Source organism: Pleurodeles waltl, chromosome 4_1 (genome assembly GCF_031143425.1).
Source record: "Pleurodeles waltl isolate 20211129_DDA chromosome 4_1, aPleWal1.hap1.20221129, whole genome shotgun sequence".
NCBI classification, from domain to species: domain Eukaryota; kingdom Metazoa; phylum Chordata; class Amphibia; order Caudata; family Salamandridae; genus Pleurodeles; species Pleurodeles waltl.
Window position 1 is genome coordinate 642,807,183 of NC_090442.1, and position 20,130 is coordinate 642,827,312.

At 46.0% G+C, this 20,130-nt stretch overlaps 1 protein-coding gene across 1 annotated transcript in view; it reads right to left on the bottom strand.

Moving 5' to 3' along the window:
- SLC38A1 (solute carrier family 38 member 1) overlaps positions 1-19,428 on the bottom strand; it is a 412,157-nt gene extending 392,729 nt beyond the window's left edge. Inside the window, exon 1 of the mRNA XM_069229085.1 lies at positions 19,151-19,428. The gene's annotated coding sequence lies outside the window, so the exon portion shown is untranslated. The remainder of the gene's footprint in view (positions 1-19,150) is intronic.
- Between the last annotated feature and the right edge of the window lie 702 nt (positions 19,429-20,130).

The following is a 20,130-nucleotide window of genomic DNA, read 5'->3' on the forward strand; positions in this document are numbered from 1 at the left end:
ATCCAAAGTGGGGCAGCTAGGTTGGTTCTTGGGCTCCCGAAGATGGACTCGGTAATGGAGAGACTGGGTCCCTACATTGGCTTCCGATTACAAAGAGAACAATTTTCAAGGCAATCTGTCCGGTTTATAAGGCACTGCATCAATCCGGATCAGGATATCTGAGAGCTGCCTTCTCCTGGTATATCCCCGGGAAAGCCCTGAGATTTGTAGGGAGCATGAAGGTTATTTTCACCATATTTTGTAAGACCAGATGGGGGGATCCTTCTCAGTGACTGCAGCTAAGATGTGGAAAATGCTATCGCTGGAGGTCAGAAGGATTGACTCTCTCTTGAAATTCTGTAAGGCCATTAAAACTTGGCTTTTCAGAACTGATTAAGTCAGTCAGGGGTGGATTTGGGTTTTTAGTATGTCCGGTTGTGATTTTGTTTGTACTCACCTAGAGCTTAGATACCCCCTGGTTTGAACGGGCATTATAAATGCTAACATATCATAACATTACATAATTTGCCTGTGAATTGTACAGGATGCCAATGGAGCTGTTGCATCAGTACACCACTCCATGATACTCGGAAGACACTTTGAAATCAGAACTCAGACACCTCACTGACAGATGCATAAAATGTCCTGGCAGTCATAGATCATAAAAGCCTCACTGTTGCTGATCTCTATCTATTTAGAAAGTCCAAGATATAAATTGTTTCTGGCAAAATATACAGAACCAGAACACAAAGCAATTTTCACTGGCACTATCAGGTTTGCATGGTGGTACATAAGGCAGGGCTTGGTGCAAGCACCTTCTATCACCATATTCTGAAAGGAGACTTGTGAAGGTTATAAAGTGTAACAGGAATGTTAGAGCATTTTTTTAGTTTTGCATTTTGTTTTATTGGTGATGCCTTTTTTTGTTTGTGCTATTGTGTTTTTCTGCTGCATTATTGCTTTCTATCCTTGATGAAGTGTACTGTGGCTGTTGAAATGCTTTCAGTTTTATTGTGTTGTGCTCTGTTGTTGCATTGTTATTGTGCTTTGTGTTATGTTATTGTGTTGAGCTTTGTAATTACCTGAACAAATACAAAAATGCTGCTATGTTTCCAGCAACAATCAGCACATTATTTTAATACTCCAGGAACAACCAACCATGTACTTCTGTCTTGGGTGGTAAAAGACCACAGCCCAAGCTCTTCATTTATCTAAGGTACCTGTTACTCCACAACTTTGGCTGAGACTGTATATTAAATTAGCACTTAAAGTGCTCGTTGTATGTAATAGGACCTGAAGTACAAATGGGCAGTCTCCACGGATGTACATTTTCATTCTCTTCTTTCAGCTTCAATGGTATGGTGAACTGAAACACAAACTAACTTGAATACATAGAAAGCAAATCAGAATTTGGTCTACAGCAATAAGACTTGAAGGAGGAGAGCCACAGTGTGCATATGTATTTGACAGTGTATGCCAGGGCTGGCCTGTCCTTTAGGGCAGAGGGGCCACGCCCTCCCACCTTTTGCCCCTCATGAAGAGTGTCTGTCAGGCTGAACAAAGGTCAGCCTGACAGACACTCTTCATGTTCAGGTCAGGCAGCCAGGAGCAGACAGGGGCGATTTGCGCAGACTCCTGGCTGCTTGAGCTGAACTTTGCTGGGCTGAAGAGGTCACAGCTCCTGTGGGCGTGACCTCCTCGGCTCAGCAAAGGTGCCTTGAGGCCCTCCCCCAGGTGATGGGGGAAGCATCACCCATTGACTTCGACCTGGGCGCTTTAGGTTTAAGTCCTGAAGTGCCCAGGGCGAGTGTCAATCAGTGACACCTCGTCACAGAGTGGGGTGGGGTCAGAAGTCTCACTGACCCCATCCCACTCTGTGACGAAGTTGGAACTGCTGCCTTCCCTCATTGGCTGACCTAGGGTCAGCCAGCGAGGGAAGGCAGCAGTCCCAACCCTCCTGGGACCGAGGCTTAAGGTAAATGTGTGTATGATCTTCTTAAATTAATGTTTGGTGCGTGCGTACGTGTTTGAATGTTGATGAGTGTTAATTGATGTGTGTGCTTGTGTGTGTGAAACAATGAGTGCAAGTGTGCTGCCCGTCTCCCTCCCTCCTAAAACTGCCGGCCGCCACTGGTGTCTACACTACTCCTAAAGTAAGAATCAGAAGACATGACTCCAGGATAATGCGAGCAGAACAGGTGCAACCTGTTCATGCAAGAGCAACAGCCAACTGCCTCTAAAAACAAGAGCATGTATATGTTTAATCTGCCCAACTACTGAGCTTCCCCTCTTTTATCAATTCCCCTTCTCCTTGAATTCCCATTATTTCCACCAACTTCACTCTCTTTTACTCTCTTCATCAAAGCACTGCCAGTGATGAAACATGATGCCTGAAAGATATTTTGAACCACCCCACACCACACAGGAAGCTCCAAAGACCCAGCCAGTCATTTTCTTTAAGAAACTCTTTCGATGGTTCACCAAAATCATTGACTTTTCTCCATCTCCCTCCATAGAAACATTTCCCTTCCTAAAAGAACTTAGTGCAACTTACTAAAACCAAGAGAATCAATTCTGTAGAGCACAGTCACTTGAACACTCCATGTTTTTAATATACACTTATGTTTTTGCAGAAGGTTCTGAATGTAGAAAACACAGATCCTTCTGTGTGACATACATTTCTTTGCTCTCCCTATGGATTACTTCATCCCTTCTTATCCTTTTTACCTCTAGACCCCTCTGTGTAATGTTCAACTGAAATAATTTTTACTATTCATGTGACTGAGTGGTAAAACGAAAACTAGAGGGCCCCCCTTGCAAAGTGTATGGAGGACCCCTCCCCACCTAATCAGGAGCTCTTAGGCCAGATACTCGCCACCTGTGCACAGTGTACTGTGCTTAGGGGCCCCCTGGAGTGCAGGGGCCACTCCGATCTGTTATGCTCTGGGGGCTAATGTTACTCCACAGTTGTGATCCAACACCAAAGACGTACATTATATTATAGTTTTAAAACCAGCAAAAAATTCAACTGGGTGTCTACCACACAGAAAGCTTGTATCTTTGAATATCTACCTTGATGGAATTTCACATGATATAGTCTGCTTAGCTGGTTACTGCACTGGATTGTCCAGTCTGAGATTTTATGTTTAGTGGTTCTCCTCAGCTAACATGGCTGGAGGGAGAGAGAAGAAGAAAGATCTGTTGTTGAACTTGTTATGTCTCAAAATCAAGCACTAACTCTATGAAGTGCTTATGCTCAAATCACAAAACATATTTGGAGAAAAGATTTTCTATGGCGACTGAAGGACTGCCATGTGGGGAGGGTCAGATCAAAGACAAAGGGGCCTGCAAGAGATGGAACTGGTGTCGAGCTCAGTGTGTATATAAAAAGCTGTGAAAATGACAGGCTAGTCATGGGCAGCAGTCAGTCAGAAGTCATCACTACACCAGCAATGCAGCTGCTGGATGATGGCCAGAGACGTTATGTGGGGAGTACTTGACAACTTAATCAACCAGGAAGGAAGTACATTTCATTGGACATGTGGTGATGATCCAAGGATAATTGATGGCAGTCTACTTTGTCATGTGGGTTATGATCATACCTTTTGCAAACTATACTAATTCATTTTCTAGTACTGCTTCAACGTTGTATCAAAAACATATTGACGTCACATGATATGCATAGAACACAGAACACAAGCATTTCACGGACATCATAAGCATTGTACAGCTAGGGGTGGGCAGAACTCGTGGAGTTTCACTCTGTGGAATTCCGTGGAGTTACATACAAACTCTGCAAGATTCTGCAGAGTTTCAAAAGTGGGTGGAAATATGAATGTTGCACTACTCGTGCTTCAATTTAGTGTTGAAAAATCAGTGTGAAAGGCACTGTGTGGTGTGCAAGAGCACGTGGCCATTCAAGTTGGTTTTTCTGCTGCTTAAGTAGAAAATCTACTCGATCAGCAGGAAATCTACTCGAGAAGCAGACCTCTGACTGCGACCACTTAAGATGATAGGGGATGCCAAACATTGTTTGCACTCACATTTCAGGAGCCTCGAAGGAGAAAATTCACCCATGCACAAATTAGGGGATTTTTCAGAACTCTGTGTTACAAACATAGTGTGGAGTAGCCAAATTTTGCCAATTCCGCAGCTAAAATGAAACATTTCACTAACCCCTAAGTACAACCAGCATAAACAGAGAACATCTACAACAAGCTTCACATACACTAAATTTTCAACACAGAGAATGAAAGCACTATGGCCCTCATAGGGTTGCAGTGGCAGTTGGATTGCCGCCATTGCAGCGGTCCGACTGTCACATTATGACCGCTATGGGAGTGCCTCGGTCGGACCGCCAGCACCACCAGTTGTCCTCCTCTGGACAGTCTGGTGGTGCTGGCAGTCCTAATCCGTCAGGGCAGCACTGCAAGCAGCACTGACTTGGGGATTACAACTCCCCTCTCTGCAGGCTGTTTCATGGCAGCAACCCCTCCATGAAAAGTCTGGCGGAGATGCATTGCAGGGTGCCCCATGGGTACTGAACAGTGCATTGCAGACAGTGAACTGTGCGAAGGGTGCGTGTGCACCCTACGCACTACAGCATTGCAGAATGCTCTAGTACGAGCTGGCGACAATGCTGTAGGCCGTTTCCTGCTAGGCCAGTTGGTGGAAACTGAGTTTCCGCCGGCTGACCCAACAGGAAACTCATAATGGCCCTGGCAGGGAGGCAGCCACATTGGGGGCAACCTCTCTGTCAGAACTTCGGCAGACGGGCTTTTCCGTCCGCCACATTCGTAATTGGGCCATATTTGTATCACAAACACGACACACAGGTAAAACTGCATACACACATTTTCCGGCATCTCACACAGTCTAAATAGAAAGTGGATCAATTACCAAAAGCCCAATACATATTACAGACATTATACACAAACCACTCAAATGTGAAACATCATGTACCTTATACAAACAGCTCATTCACGGCACCCAGCAGAGAGAATTAGACTGTCTAAACAAAATACAAAAGGCACAAAGATCACAACCACTATAAATACTACAGGACATACACAACACAAAGCAAAAACACTACACACACGACCACAGGCCAAGTGACAAACTTAGTACAAGTGTGAAAACTAGTTAAAACATGAAACATATTACAAATACTAAAAGCAGGCACTAAAACATACCACACACACACGCACACACGTGCACAAACACACCATCTGCACACAATATAAACGTCATTGTTTGAACTTGCACAAAAAAACAGAGCAAGCAACTTCCACATTTTGGTCAATAGCACATATACTCCTTGCACATATATTCGGGCTTTATTTGTTGAAGACTTGTTAGACTCCTCATTTGCAACCCGTTTTGTTAATACATCTGTAGTGCTGAAAATGATTAATATCGTCATTTGCTATGGATCTAAGTCTTATTATAGTAGATTTTGTAATGGAACGCAGTTAATCAGTGAACCTCGCTCTCTGAATAGAGAGATTTTCGATTTGCATATGTGCTAAACAGGTAGTACCAGACTTTGTATTTAATATATTATCCTGGACTACAGATTTAATGAGCGAACCTTTAATGATGCTTATGATTGACCTTTGACAAACAGTACTCAGAGATGACACATACTGAATAAATGACAACTACCAATAATGAAACATCACAAAAAGAATGCAGACATGTCACAACAAAAATATAATTCACAATACACATACATATACCGAGGACACTAGATACATGTGAAAAACTCAAATATTAGGCAGGTCTTGAGAGAAGCCAATATGGAAAAGATGGTTGAGGGATAAAATATTCGATAGCATTTTGAATGCCCCCCTCACTCACACTAGTGGGGGAGAGTCACTTTACAGGGGTGTAACTTCGGGGAGGGGACGGTACTGGGTGGACCACCGCTCAATAATTTACGGAGTAAGGTGGCTGACGAGAAAAGTCAGGTCTGTCCTGCCTGCTGCAGTAGGCCATGCTGGTCCAATTTGTATCACACAACTTCTGTTTCTGTCACACAAACATGACAACTAAATACTACTTCTGGGGCGCTTCTGCGCTCAGGGTGGACTGATGGCTACTGATAGTGTCTGTGTGCTCCAGATGCAATGGCTCGACTCTCCTGACACCCACGGACTGCTTCAGACCTCCTGTGCAATGATTCAAGGGCTTGCCGGCTGCCTCCCTTCTCCCATCTAAATCGGGTTTAAAGATGCCTGTCAAAATCCGATGCCTCATCCTTCCTGCAGCTGCAATTATCCCAGTGCAGGTGGCCTGTGCAGTCCTCCAACCAACAAGCTGCCTTTAGGGTGGGAGGCACCCGTCCCGCCAAGCCGCTGCCTCAGTTCTACTCAGGCTTCAATGTACCGACCTTTGACACCTGGGACATTACAAAGTATCAAGATCTCATATAGTAGACCTGCAGGAAACCTTTAAGGCGGATGCAGCTCTCCACTGTGACTCCCCCACCCTCCCCACACATAGGAGGCAATGGAATACGCCCTCCTTTGTGCAGGGTAACAAGCACATGAGGGAAAGGCAGACTAAGACTAGGCATAGAGCACTATGTGCAGAGTAACACATTATGAGACAGGCAAACTCCACGCCCTGTATCTACAGATACATAATGCCTTCATACCAAGGGCTACAGATAAATAGAATAATTTATTAAACAAATAAGCAAAGTCCCTCTTTTCCAAGACCCCCATGAGTGAACGGTGACATAGCCAGACAAATAAAAAGGAACGTAAATGCTTAGAGCAATACGTGGGCATGAGACACACAGGGCCAGATCCCTCTGACTGCTGACACATAGCTACATAGTGAGGAGTAGCACCGTTTTTCGTACAGGGACACATAAAGGTGCATGGCTGATAGGTGACAGAGCTCTGTGTATGCAAGGACACAAACATGGCCGAGCTGGAAGACAACAGAGATGTGTGGGACACACACACGCCCATGATAACAGAACAAAACTCATATGAATGCAGAACAAAACCCCTACATGTCCAAGAACATAAACTGGTGAAAAGACAAAAGCACGTTCAAAGTGAAACACAAATCGGAGAGCTCCTGCGTGTGGCTGGACTCACAGGCATGGGAGGAAAGAGCATATTTGATAAGCAAATGCAGATGCACAAACGCACATTAAAAAGAGGTCACAGTACTTAAGTGCTCAGGAACCGAAACAGGGACATCATGACAGAGGAAAGAGTCCATGTGTGCAGGAAGACACAGGGGAACAAGGTGGAAGAAAGAATATGTGCAATAACACACCCATCCTATGATGAAACTGGGACCCCTTCATTCTTCAGGGACTCGCATGGGCACTGATGAGAGCTTCTGGGAACCTTCCGTGGAGCGCCACAGCCCTGTGCCTCCACCAGATCACTGCTTCTCCTGACCGTGATCCACAGTTAGTAGGACTCCAGGTGCTTTTTATTGCACCAGATAAATAACAATACTGGTGTATTGCTCACAGTAATGATGTTATTATCAAGTGTGATAAAGAGCCCCTGTTATGAGTTTCTGGGGTATAACATGGGGATTTTGGGGCTTACTACACCAAAATCAGAATGGCACAGTAAGTACCTTACACTTTTCCCCTGTTCAGTTTACTTTAAGAAAGGTGATATCATTATCTCACTGGAGAATAAGTGGATGCAGTAAATACCACCCAACTTGGAATTCCTACCCCTGGAGGAACAGGGATTTACACAGGGTTCGGAAAACACCGACCCACTCGTAATCAGGTCCAAAATCTTACAGCACTTGCTAAATCAACACAGAGATTTACAAATACAAATCACCCCAGATCTGCACTGCATGACAAACTACTTCTCGATGACACTTGACATCCCCCCACAGATCTAACAAAGCATTTCAGTCCTGTTCTGCACCTAAATGACAACTAACTGACCAGTTAAACCAAACGTAGCACTGCCATCAATCCTCCTTGCTTGCCACCTTTTTCATGCCGCATTTGCCTTCCTCTTACACCTGCCAAAATGGGAAGACGGCCTCCAAGTGATAAACATTGACACTGATGAAACACATCCCTGTGATTTCAGGAAGTTGTTCTGACCTGTTTGTTGTACCCATATTACAGGTGTGAGTCATAGTGGTTGTGCTTAAATTGAGATGTTTAGCACGTTGTACATCCCTGTAGCGGATTGATGTTGGGATGTGAATGCTCCTGCATGAAATTGTGAGCGTGCTCCCCTGAGTTACCCAACTGCAAGTATCGATGGTTTTGATTTTTCGTGCTTACCGTGCAGAACAATCATGTGTGCATGCCGGGACTTGTGCACTTAAAGGTACTGAAGACCAGGAGAGGGGCTGTATGATCTGGAGAGGCAAAAAAAGCATGCCTTCCTTTTTACATGGGAATGCTGACCATATATCAGTTCATATATGCTTAGCGGTGGTGGCAGCATGCCATATCTGTATATTTAGTACCAAATAGGCCGTTTTTACTTTCCCTATCAGTGAATGAAAATGCTACCAGACGCGCTCTCCAAAGTTCCACCAAAGTGCCATGCTTGGGTCCTTTCCTGACATCCTGAGTGTGAAGTATGTGTGCAAGGAGTATAAGGTGAGTCGCTTTATAAATCTATATGAAATGGGAGCCAGTGGGCCTGGTGGTCAAGAGATGGATGGAGAGGGTTTGAGGCAAAGCAAATCCCTTACTTTTGTGAAGCAAGAGCACATGTGAGATGTGATCTGGACAGTTTCTCCATCATGTTAGATTGACCATAGTGGCACAAGAGACTTGCGTAAACAGGTATTCCACAAGACACAAAAACACTAGAAAAGTGACTGCTGTCACTATGGAGAGGGATGCAGATGGATCTTCACGGCGCATGCAGCATCAGGAGAAGACAGAGGTCAGACTAAGTTGAATGATGGGGGCATGTGGGAGAAGGGGTGTCAGGTACCGTTGACCAAAACTAAATGGAATAAGGCCTGCATATACGTAAAAAATGTATCCTGCAATGAAAGTTGTAAATTACAGCAGGGTGACTGCTTACATATCACACACATAAACCCCAAAACGCTTAGTATAAAAATATACCCTGAATGGCGCAACATGTCCTAGGTGCCCAGCAAAAGTAGCAACTGTTGTGTTTTACAAGTGGATGTGCCTGAAAGTACAGATTTGATTGGGAGGGGCGCTTGATCAGTTGCAAGTACTATTACACCATATGGTTTTGATGAAATCCAAAAATTGTCTGCAAGGGTTCTTCACACAGCCAAAAAAAGAGAAATTTAAGCACAAATTTTCTTCATAGATCCAACTGTTTTGTACAGCATTTTTAAGTCCCAGTAGACTCTTTTGTGTTACAGATGTTGCAACAATCGTGTGAGTGTGTGTCAAAGCAGCATCTAGCATGCATTCTCAAAAGATTAATGCTTTGGGTTGATGCCTCTAAGTGTATTATTATTATAATTACAATACCTCAAATATATATATATATATATATATATATATATATATATATATATATATATAAAACCAAAATGACAATACTGAGATAAACACAAAGGGCCAGATGTAGCAACATTTAGAATTGCGACCCGCAAATTTCAAGTCGCAATTCTTAATGTTGGATGGTGTCCCTGACATCATCTGCGATTCGCAAGGGGGTCTCAAAAGCCCACCTCATAAATAATCATGAGGTGGGTCGCAATTTGCGACCCCCTTGCGAATGGCGCCCTCACAGGGATGGTGGCCTGCTGCGGACAGCAGACCGCCATGTCTGTGACTGCTTTTTAATAAAGCAGTTTTTTTTTTGTAATGCAGCCCGTTTTCCTTAAAGGAAAACGAGATGCATTACAAAAACAAAAAATTAAACGTTTTTGTTTCATTTTTTTAGCGCAGGCTGTGGTCCATAGGACAACTGCCTGCTCTGAAAAAATGTTTACAGTGCCATTCACAACCGGGAAGGGGTCCCATGGGGACCCCTTCCCTTTTGCGAATGGGTTAGCACCCATTTGAAAAGGGTGCAAATCGCGATTGGTTTGCGACCGCGTTTGCAGTCACAAACCAATCCTGCATTGCACTGCGACTTGCAATTAGGAAGGGAACACCCCTTCCTAATTGTGATTCGCAAAACGAGGTTTGTGCATTGCGATGTGCTTTTTGCACTTCCCAAACAGTGAAATTTGCTGTTTGCGACATGCAAACTGCTTGCTACATCTGGCCCAAAATCACATAATGCTGATACTTTTGCAGTTCTTCTTTTAGTCTTTGTTCACTGTGTCACTGGTTTAACTCTTAATACAGCACATTCAGCCAACACGTGTTTCGCGCACACTGTGGTTCTTCAGGGCTGTTTAAAATACAGAAGTTATACATCAGTTTTTTTTCATGGGTAACAATATAACATAATCAAAAACTGCTAGAAAAGAACATCATACCTGATCAGAATTCCAACTTCTTCATCGTGTCTCTGAACAAACATCTGTTTGAGCACATACCATACTATGTGCTACATTACCAACGCCTTTATAGCTATCCCACTAGCTTCCCCGGGGGACGGCACTAAAACTACTTCAATTCCATACATACAGTAGTGACTCATACTTCTCAAGTTTGTATTTAGTGATTTTTCCATGCCCAAATCAATCGTACCCTCCTAAATATGCAAATCATTACCTTGAATACAATACCAATTTCTTTCTGTACACTTAATTTCACTCACAACATATAACAATGCATCTTCTGACCCACGAAAAATACAACAATCTTCTGTGCAGTTAATTCCTGTAAACAATAAACTTACAACATTTCATTCCTCTGTACATGAGTTTCCTAAAATGTGTAGAAGTAATCGATTCCTTCAATTTAATGAGACACTAGAAATTTTAGTACACTCATGGTGTTATCTGAAAAATAGTGTAGAGCGTAGTTATTCTCAAAACTCCCATTTCCCTTCCCAGTGAATTTTCTTATTTTTAAACCAATGCCTCACCTTAACACATCTACTAAACCCAAACGTGTATTTCTGCAAGTTTCCCAATTATTCGTTCTTTTTCATTTCTGATCTCTCCCCATGATACAGGCTCCTACAAAGTTAGTATACCATACATTTTTGTCTAAAAGACTCAAAAAACAAAGATTTCATAAAAGATTAAAGTGACAGTATATTCCAACAGGTCATGAAATGCAGGTGGGCCGAGGGACCCTCACAGGCCCGGGGACCACCACCTCCCCAGGGCAAATTTAAAATCAAATAGACCTCCTGTAGCCCTGGGGACCACCACCTCCCCAGGGCTATGTATGTTGGAGGGGGTTGTGCGGCCCACCTCAAGGAGTCAATGATGGCCTTGGGGACAACTGCCTCCCAGGGCTGGCTGCTGCTGTGTCCTGGGGTGCCCACCCCCGGGACGAAGCTGTTTCCTGTTACTTGGCAGCAGCTTTGAAGCTGCCGCCAAGTCACAGCAAATATTCCAGTCTGATGAAAGGAGAGCTGTCAAGCAGCTCTCCCTTCATTGGAGCGGAGTTTCCTCTGTCTGCCGGCAGACAGAGGAAGCTGCTGTCACAGAGAGGGACCTGCTTCAGCAGCTTCTTCTCTGTGACAGCAATGCTGGGCCCCACAGGAGGTGGGGAGCCAACTGGGACCGTGGGGTCCTTCAGGCGTCCCCCACAATACCCAACATTGTGACTGGGGGGCACCAGCTCACCAGGCCCTGAGTGATGGGGACCCCAGGGCCGAGATCGACCTGGTGAGAAGGTGGCCTCCTTCCCACCCAAAATAAAAAAATGCCCTGGAGATGGGGTCCTTTGGGCCCAGATTGGCCTGGGGGGCAGCGTGCCCCCCCAAAAAGAAAATGTATAGGCTGTGCCCTGGTGTCCCCGAGGCCGAGATCAGCATGAGAAGGGGGGCTGCACGCCCCCCCCAAAAAAATTAGGCCACGCCATAGAGGATGGGGTACCTGGGGCCAAGATCGGCCTGTGGAGGGGCCATGTGGCCCTCACCCCCTAAAAAATGAAATGCTTAGACTGGGCCCTGAGGGTCGGGACCCATAGGATTGAAATCAGTTGAGGAGGGGGGTTGCATGCCCCCCCAAACAAATTAAATATTTGGGCTGGGCCCCGGGGGATGGGGTACCCGGGCTGAGATCGGTATGGGAATGGGGGCTGTGTGGCCTCCCCTCACCCCTAAAAATAATGTATATGCGTGGCCCTGGGTGATGGGGTCCCCAGAGCCAGGATTGGCCTGGGGAGGGGGCTGTGTGGCCCTTTCCTCCCCAGCTTGGCCACAGTGTGAGTGATAGTTACCTTAGGGCACGACTTTTAGTTACTTGAAAGAACTCTAACTATAACTGCTGAATTTCTATGGTTTTGTATGAGTAAATTCAGAACCTAACTATAACGTCCTTGTAAGCTTTGTTTTTTCAGTGAAATATATATATATATATATATATATATACACACACACACACCATTTTCACTGCCCCCCCAGCTCTCATGGGGGTAGCGAATTACACCAGGCATAGTACCCGGCCATTCACATGCTCCACTTGGCCTCAGAGTGTCCAACAAACCAGACGCACACTTAGGACTGACGGCTTCAAAACAAGTGTTTATTTCAAAAGTGGCAATTAAGCAACGCATTTTTTCCCATCGGCCTTGATCACACATGGCCCCACTCCCTGAGCCTTATGACGCCCCAAGGACACCACCATCAAGTGCTGCATGTTTTTGTAAAGGGGAGGTGGACAATTTTGCACCCGTGAACCCATTCCCTGGAGAATGTCTAAAATACATATAGGTGCCCGGTGCCCACCTGGGGAATCCACCAACCACCATGTTGGGGGTGGCAGAGGGGAGCCCCAGGGCCCCCATGACCACAGCTGGCTCCCTGCATGGTGCAGAAGCCAACATTGCTTCCATCTGGAAGGAGCAGCTATTTATGCTTGCTCCCTCTGGGCAGGAGCAATATCGGTTTTGTTTCAACAGAACAGAAGTCTGCTCCCAACCAGTGGGAGCATGTTTAAAGCCCCACCGGCTGGACCGGACTTCCATGTTTGCTCCTGTTTGGGAGGAAGATTTAAAAATGCCTCTGCCAGATGGGAGCAAACACGTGTCTCCCTGTAAGTGTTGGTGTGGGCGGTGAAACTATTGTGTCCTGGGAGTGAGCTGAGTTGGCCCTAGGGGGATGTGGTCCCCCAGGCCTTTTAAGGCTCATAGATGGGGGCCCCATCCACCCTCATATTTTTAATTGATTTTAGACCCTGAGGGTTCCTCAGGGAGGAGGTCATGTGGCCCCCCTCCCCTTTTTTGTTTTATTTTTGCCCCACGGGATAGAGACCCTGGGCCCAAAATGGCCTTGTGGAGGGGAGCCCTATATATTTATTAAAAATGGCGGACGCCATTTTCTTTTCTTTTTTTCCCATAATCCTGCAGGAGTTTGGCAGGACTTTGGCAAATATTCCCTTTTTTTACATTTTGGCCCTGGAGGGTCCCTCTGGGTCCCCCCAAAAAAGAGCCTGGGGAAGCACGATATCCTTTTTATATATATAAAACTTGGGGACAGGGTACTACGTGCCTGAATCCTGGTTTGGCTGCTAGCAACATTGTAATGTTGCTGGCAGCCAATAAGAGCACTCTATCTATCTTTCTATCTATCTATCTATCTATCTATCTATCTATCTATCTATCTATCTATCTATCTATCTATCTATCTATCTATCTATCTTAAAAATACAGGGAAAACACAATTACTACATAATACAAACGCAAAGCATACATCTCACATAATATACTTAAATGCTTAACAAAATAATAACATACCACATACATCCACTCCGGTGCCCCCTCGGACCCCTGCCCACACCTCATCTTCAACAAAGCCGACGACATCATCGCCCCGCATCTCCAGACCATCATCAACAGCTCATTTGCTTCTGCCACCTTCCCGAGAGCTGGAAACACACGGAAGTCAACGCCCTACTGAAGAAACCTACGGCGGACCCCAGCGACCTGAAGAACTTCCACCCCATCTCGCTCATCCCCTTCCCTGCCAAAGTCATCGAGAAGACCATCAACAAGCAACTGACCAACTTCCTTGAAGGCAACAACCTACTCGACCCCTCTCAGTCCGGGTTCCGAGCCAACCACAGCACAGAAACCGCCCTCATCTCAGTCACAGACGACATCAGAACTCTGATGGACAACGGAGAAACAGCCGCCCTCATCCTCCTCGACCTCTCGGCTGCCTTCGACACCGTCTGCCACCGATCCCTAACCTCCCGCCTGCGCTCCACCGGTATCCAAGGACTGGCCCTGGACTGGATCACCTCTTTCCTCTCCAACCGCTCCCAAAGAGTCTACCTCCCTCCATTCCGCTCAGACCCCACCGAGATCATCTGCGGCGTCCCACAAGGCTCCTCGCTCAGCTCTTCAATGTCTACATGAGCCCCCTCGCCGACATCGTATGCAAACACAACATCATCATCACCTCCTACGCCGATGACACTCAGCTGACACTTTCCCTCACCAAGGACCCCACTGGCGCCAAGACCAACCTGCAAGATGGAATGAAAGACGTCGCAGAATGGATGAAACTCAGCCGTCTGAAACTGAACTCAGAAAAAACAGAAGTCCTCTTCCTCGGAAACACCCCGTCCGCCTGGGACGACTCATGGTGGCCCACGGCCCTAGGCACCGCACCAACCCCCTCAGACCACGCACGCAACCTCAGTTTCATCCTGGACCGCTTCTCACCATGACCAAACAAGTCAACGCTGTATCATCTTCCTGCTTCCTCACTCACCGCATGCTCCGAAAGATCTTCTGCTGGATCCCCGCCAACACCAGAAAAACTGTGACCCACACCCTCGTCACAAGCTGCCTGGACTACGGAAACACCCTATACGCAGGAACCACCGCTAAACTCCAGAAACGTCTGCAGCGAATACAAAACGCCTCAGCCCGCCTCGTCCTTGACATACCCCGCAACAGCCACATCTCCGCCCACCTGAGACACCTGCACTGGCTTCCCGTCAACAAAAGGATCACCTTCCGGCTCCTCACCCACGCACACAAAGCCCTCCACAACAAGGGACCCGAATACCTTAACCGTCGCCTCAGTTTCTACACGCCCACCCGTCAACTTCGCTCCGCCAACCTCGCACTCACCACCATCCCTCGCATCCACCGCACCACGGCAGGTGTGAAATCCTTCTCCTACCTGGCAGTCAAAACATGGAACTCCCTCCCCGCCAACCTCAGGACCACCCAGGACCACCCTGCATTCCGGAGGCAGCTCAAAACCTGGCTCTTCGAGCAGCAGTAACCCCCCCCCCGGCACCTTGAGACCCCCGCGGGTGAGTAGCGCGCTTTATAAATGTTTTTGATTTGATTTGATATGGTGTGAAAACTGAACTGAGTACAGCAACAAATGAGTAGCGTTCACCTCATCCTAGCACCACAGAGAAAAAGACTTTGAAAGAGTAAGTGACAAAATATGGTTTGTGAGACTTGATCAACATGAAATGGCGATTCTTGATACAGCTTTTTTTCACGCAGTTCATTCCATCTTTTTAGTCTATATAAAAGGCACTTCATTTTTTGGGATATGAGCGCTCAATACAAAGCAACAAAGGTTTTTGTCTGCACCCACAGCTTGGGCTGAACAACAATTTTGGGTGGAAGCAGATTAAAAAGAAGCAAATGGCAAATGCAAAGCTGGAAAATTATGTGAGACTGTCCACTTAGCTAGTCAGGTGAACCTTTGGTGCTGTAAACCCTCCCGGAGGCTGAGAATACAACACAACAACCACAGCGCACTTATTTCTGTAAGATTTTTAGAGCCCCAAAAGTTTAAAAAAGAGATGTCTTTTCATTTAAAAAAAAAAGAGTGTTTGAATTTAGTTTTTCGCTTGCAAACAATCTGTGCTTTTTACGAATTAAACGTATTAGATGGTTACATTAAAAACTGGGACACATTAAACATGATGGTAAAAAAATATGAGGGAGATTACAAACTTGAACTCCATTAGCTAAGACATTTTCACTTGAGGCAGAATCCTGTTTATAAATAAGAATGTAGGGCAAATGTGCAGTAATGTACTCAAAATGTGCAAAATTCTAAAAATGCTTATTACATGCCATGTATTGCGGATCGCCACGTCATCAATTTATATTGAATGTACAGTACAGGTTGGGCCAGGATTTTGACACTGCATTCAACTGTGCTACCTAAAATTCTCTGGTCTTATAACCATGGACGTCATTTAGGGGTCGCAAGGGGTTGCACCTGCGAATCCTGGCTTGCTCCTTGTGACCCCTGGCACTGCCTTTGTGACTCCTGACCTCAGATGTGGCAAAATCAGTGCCAGGAACACAGGGGTAGCTTGTCTGGGGCTCCACTTCCTGGTTTTCTGTCAATTCTTTTTATTGCACAGATAGTGAATAATATGATTTACTATTTGTGTAATAACAATTGAGGACAATTTGCTGGATTATGGCTCTATCTGGCAGCCAAGGTAAGTAAAAATGCTTATAAATGTATGTGGTATGCATGCTTGCGGGTGTGTGTTTATGTGAGCAAGTATGTGTGAATGCGTAAGTGTAGGCAGTAAAGATCAAGTGGCATTTCATGTCAGTTCCGCTACCCCTGGCATTTTGGTGAATTGATGTCCTTGCTTATAACTAGCCCCATGTACTTTGAAGAAATCTCTCCAATTGGCCCTCCTTATGGGGCCTGATTTAGATCTCGGTGGATGGAATGCTCCATTACAAACGTGATGCATATCCTGTCTGCCGTATTACGATTTCCATTGGATATATTGTGATTGTAATGCGGTGGACAGGATATCCGTCACCTTTGTGACAGAGTACTCCCCTCCGCCAAGATCTAAATCAAGGCCATAATTTTTTTTCGCATTACTTTTAAATTTGAATAATATCTTAAACAAACCTTATAATGTTGCACTCCATACTTCACTTCAATCAAAGTCACAAAATGTTTTTACTCATGTATGAACGTTTCGTATCACATACATAAATGCACCCATTCAAAAGAGAAAACAAACACCTAACTCGAGTTAGGATCTCTTATGCCTCCGTTTAATTTAATAACAATCATATCCTGCATATAATTAGTAAAAATAAATATATTCAAACCACACCCACCCAACAAAGGTATGTGCCAAACGTTCAACTGTCAGGTGGCTATGAAACAACATGGGGACTGCCTGTCTTTAGTGCCATCCCTTTCGTCGCATGATGGTATATTGAGTTAATGGAGGCAACCACTGCCCCTATGTGGTTTCTTTGCTTTGCTTTCTTTCAACATCTGTGTATTGTTTGCGTTGACCCAAGACACACATCACCCCTCCAGACTAACCATTATTGTGGGAGATGGCGTTGAATCACATTGGTTTTGGAGGACAGTGCCTCGCGTACAATAGCCCTGAAACGGATATTAGCACCACACGAATACACTTGGCCCCACTACCTGAAGTGCCAACATACGGAGATTGGAAAACGCTCTCTGAGATGAATAAATTATGCAAATCAGGTGATAAGCCCTTGGATAATGTTCACCCTGAAATCAATGTTCCAAATTTAAAGTGAATGACAACAAATGCGAGGCGCTCTCTCGCCCGACCCCTCCTTTCACCGACGAAATAGGTGACGTTGGACGCAATGTATTCATTTCGCTGGTTACCACGCATCAGTGAAATGTGACGCTCGGAGCTGAGGGGAGGCGAGTCACCGGGCGGTAATTTTCCAGTTCCTTGTTCTCTCTTCAATGAGTGAGTGAATGAAAGAAAGAAAGGCCTTTCATGTAAACAATGGACGATACAACGTGCTCCTGTTTACCCTGCCTCCGGCACCTCCTGGTGCGAATATACACAACACCACATCTCCGGGAAACACAGACGCCGGCAACACGCAGCACGCAACCGACAAAGCGTAAATACCACTCACCTCTGGCAAGGTGCAAGTATCAAGTCAGAGCACACTAAGGAAATTCATACAGTGTTCATTCAAGGGACAAAGCGCCCACCGCCGAAAGAAACACGCAATGCACACGCAGACACATAAAATTCGTGCAGAGCGCACAATCTGCACACAGGATATAGTGTACACACAAAGCACAACTTAAAGACACTGAACACACACTGTACGTGCAGAGCACACAACAAAGAAAACACGATGCACTGAGCACGCAAATACATACATTACATACAGTCCTCATACAGAACTTATACTACAGTTATAGAATACACGATACCCATGGACAACACAAAATGCGCATGCGACACACAAAACACAAACAACGCACAATAAACGTACAAAACAAACAATACACACCAAAATACATAACACATAAAGAACACACACTACACATACAGAACGCTGAGAGAACACACACATTCACACGCACAACTCACAATGTATCCGCAAAACTCACAATGTGCGTATATGACAATACTTTTGCATAACACAACATTCATATATAGAACACACAATGCGTATATTGCCCCCATCCTACGTGCACAACACAAATACATACACATACCAACACACACTCTACATAAGGAACATACAAGTAACGCAGCTTACACGATATGGAAACCAACATGAAATATTGAAAAAATAAGCCTATTCGGTAGCTCCCACTGCAGAATGACAAACTGCTGTGTCTGTGAGAGTCTGGGAGTGTGGGATGACGAGGTAAACTCCTGGGCAAGCATGGTACCATTTTCCGTGTGTGTGTTTATATGTGTATGCGCGCGCGCGTATGTTTGAGTGTCCATGTGTGTGTTTGTACACCACAATGCTCTTCGGCAGGCCAGTGCCACATTTGCATGCGTTATTATATAATCCAGATACACGATGTTTCGGTTCATATAAATGGTTTTTTCACTGTGAGCAGATGCAGACGCCGCACATACCGCCCGTCTGCCCGTACAGACAGACGCTGAAACGTGCCCTTGCCCTTACACGCGCGCGCGCGACTATACATTCGGTGTGTGTACACCCCAGTTCTGCAGCCCTTGCCTGCACACACTGTCCCTGTGTATCCTTTTTGCACAACCTACCCCTCAGTAGCAACCCTATCTGTACAATAAAGTGCTGCGAGTGTGGGGCAATCCAATGGAGGTGAGGGGAGAGAGAACATGTTCTTACCTTGGGGAGGCTGCTGTGCCAGCCTCCGTAGCGGGGAGGGAAAGGATGAGATACCTGGGTGACCTGCCACAGTCACAAGCTTCTCTGAGCTGATTCCGAAACGAGGACCCTGCAGAAGACCACAACGAGAACCCACAGAGGGTCCAGGACCAGCTTCCCCTGTGTCATGCACGCGGATGTCACCGCGCGCTCTGTGTAGGGGGTGTGGGAAGGGCAGGGGATGGAGATGCCGCTGCGACCTTCACCAGCCTTCTGCTGCTGCATCCGTCCGGGGAGACAGGGGGAGGGGCTCGCGCTATTGCATCAGAAAGTCGTCGCGAAGAGTCAGAGCGAAGCTCATGCATGCAGAGCGAAGGATGCGCTGCACCTGGGCTCCGGCAGCAGGGCCGACCCTTCCTAGGGCCTTATGTGCTGGACGTCTAGCAGCAGGGAAGGCCACTCGCAGGTCCTTATGCCTGGGACGTCAGGCAGCAGGGGAGACTCCTCGTAGGGCCTTATGTCTGGGACTTCTAGCAGCAGAGCCTTATAGCTGGGACTTCTAGCCGCAGAGGAAACTGCTCGCAGCGCTTTATGACTTATGTCTTGTACTTCCAGAAGCAGGGAGACTCCTCACATGGCCTTATGTCTGTCTGCAGCAGGGGAGACTTCTTGGCGCAGCTAGTGCCTAATTTGAGCCTGTGGTCGCAGTGGGTGCCATTTGCACTTACTTGAGAGACCGGCCCATATTTTTACGCATCAGATATTTACCGAGAGCAAGAGATCAAAATGCACATCACAAAGAGGGAGGAAGAGAAAAGCGACAAAAGGAATAGGTCATGCATTTGTGAGCGTTAGCGCTATTGGCATTGTAAATGAAATGTCTTTTACCGATGTGTTTTGGCTTGGAGTGTAATGGATGTATGCCAGGTTGCACAGCAGCCCTTCCAGGGGCCTGTCACTGCACGAGAGAGGACACAACAAGGCCGCCATCTTGGGAGTGT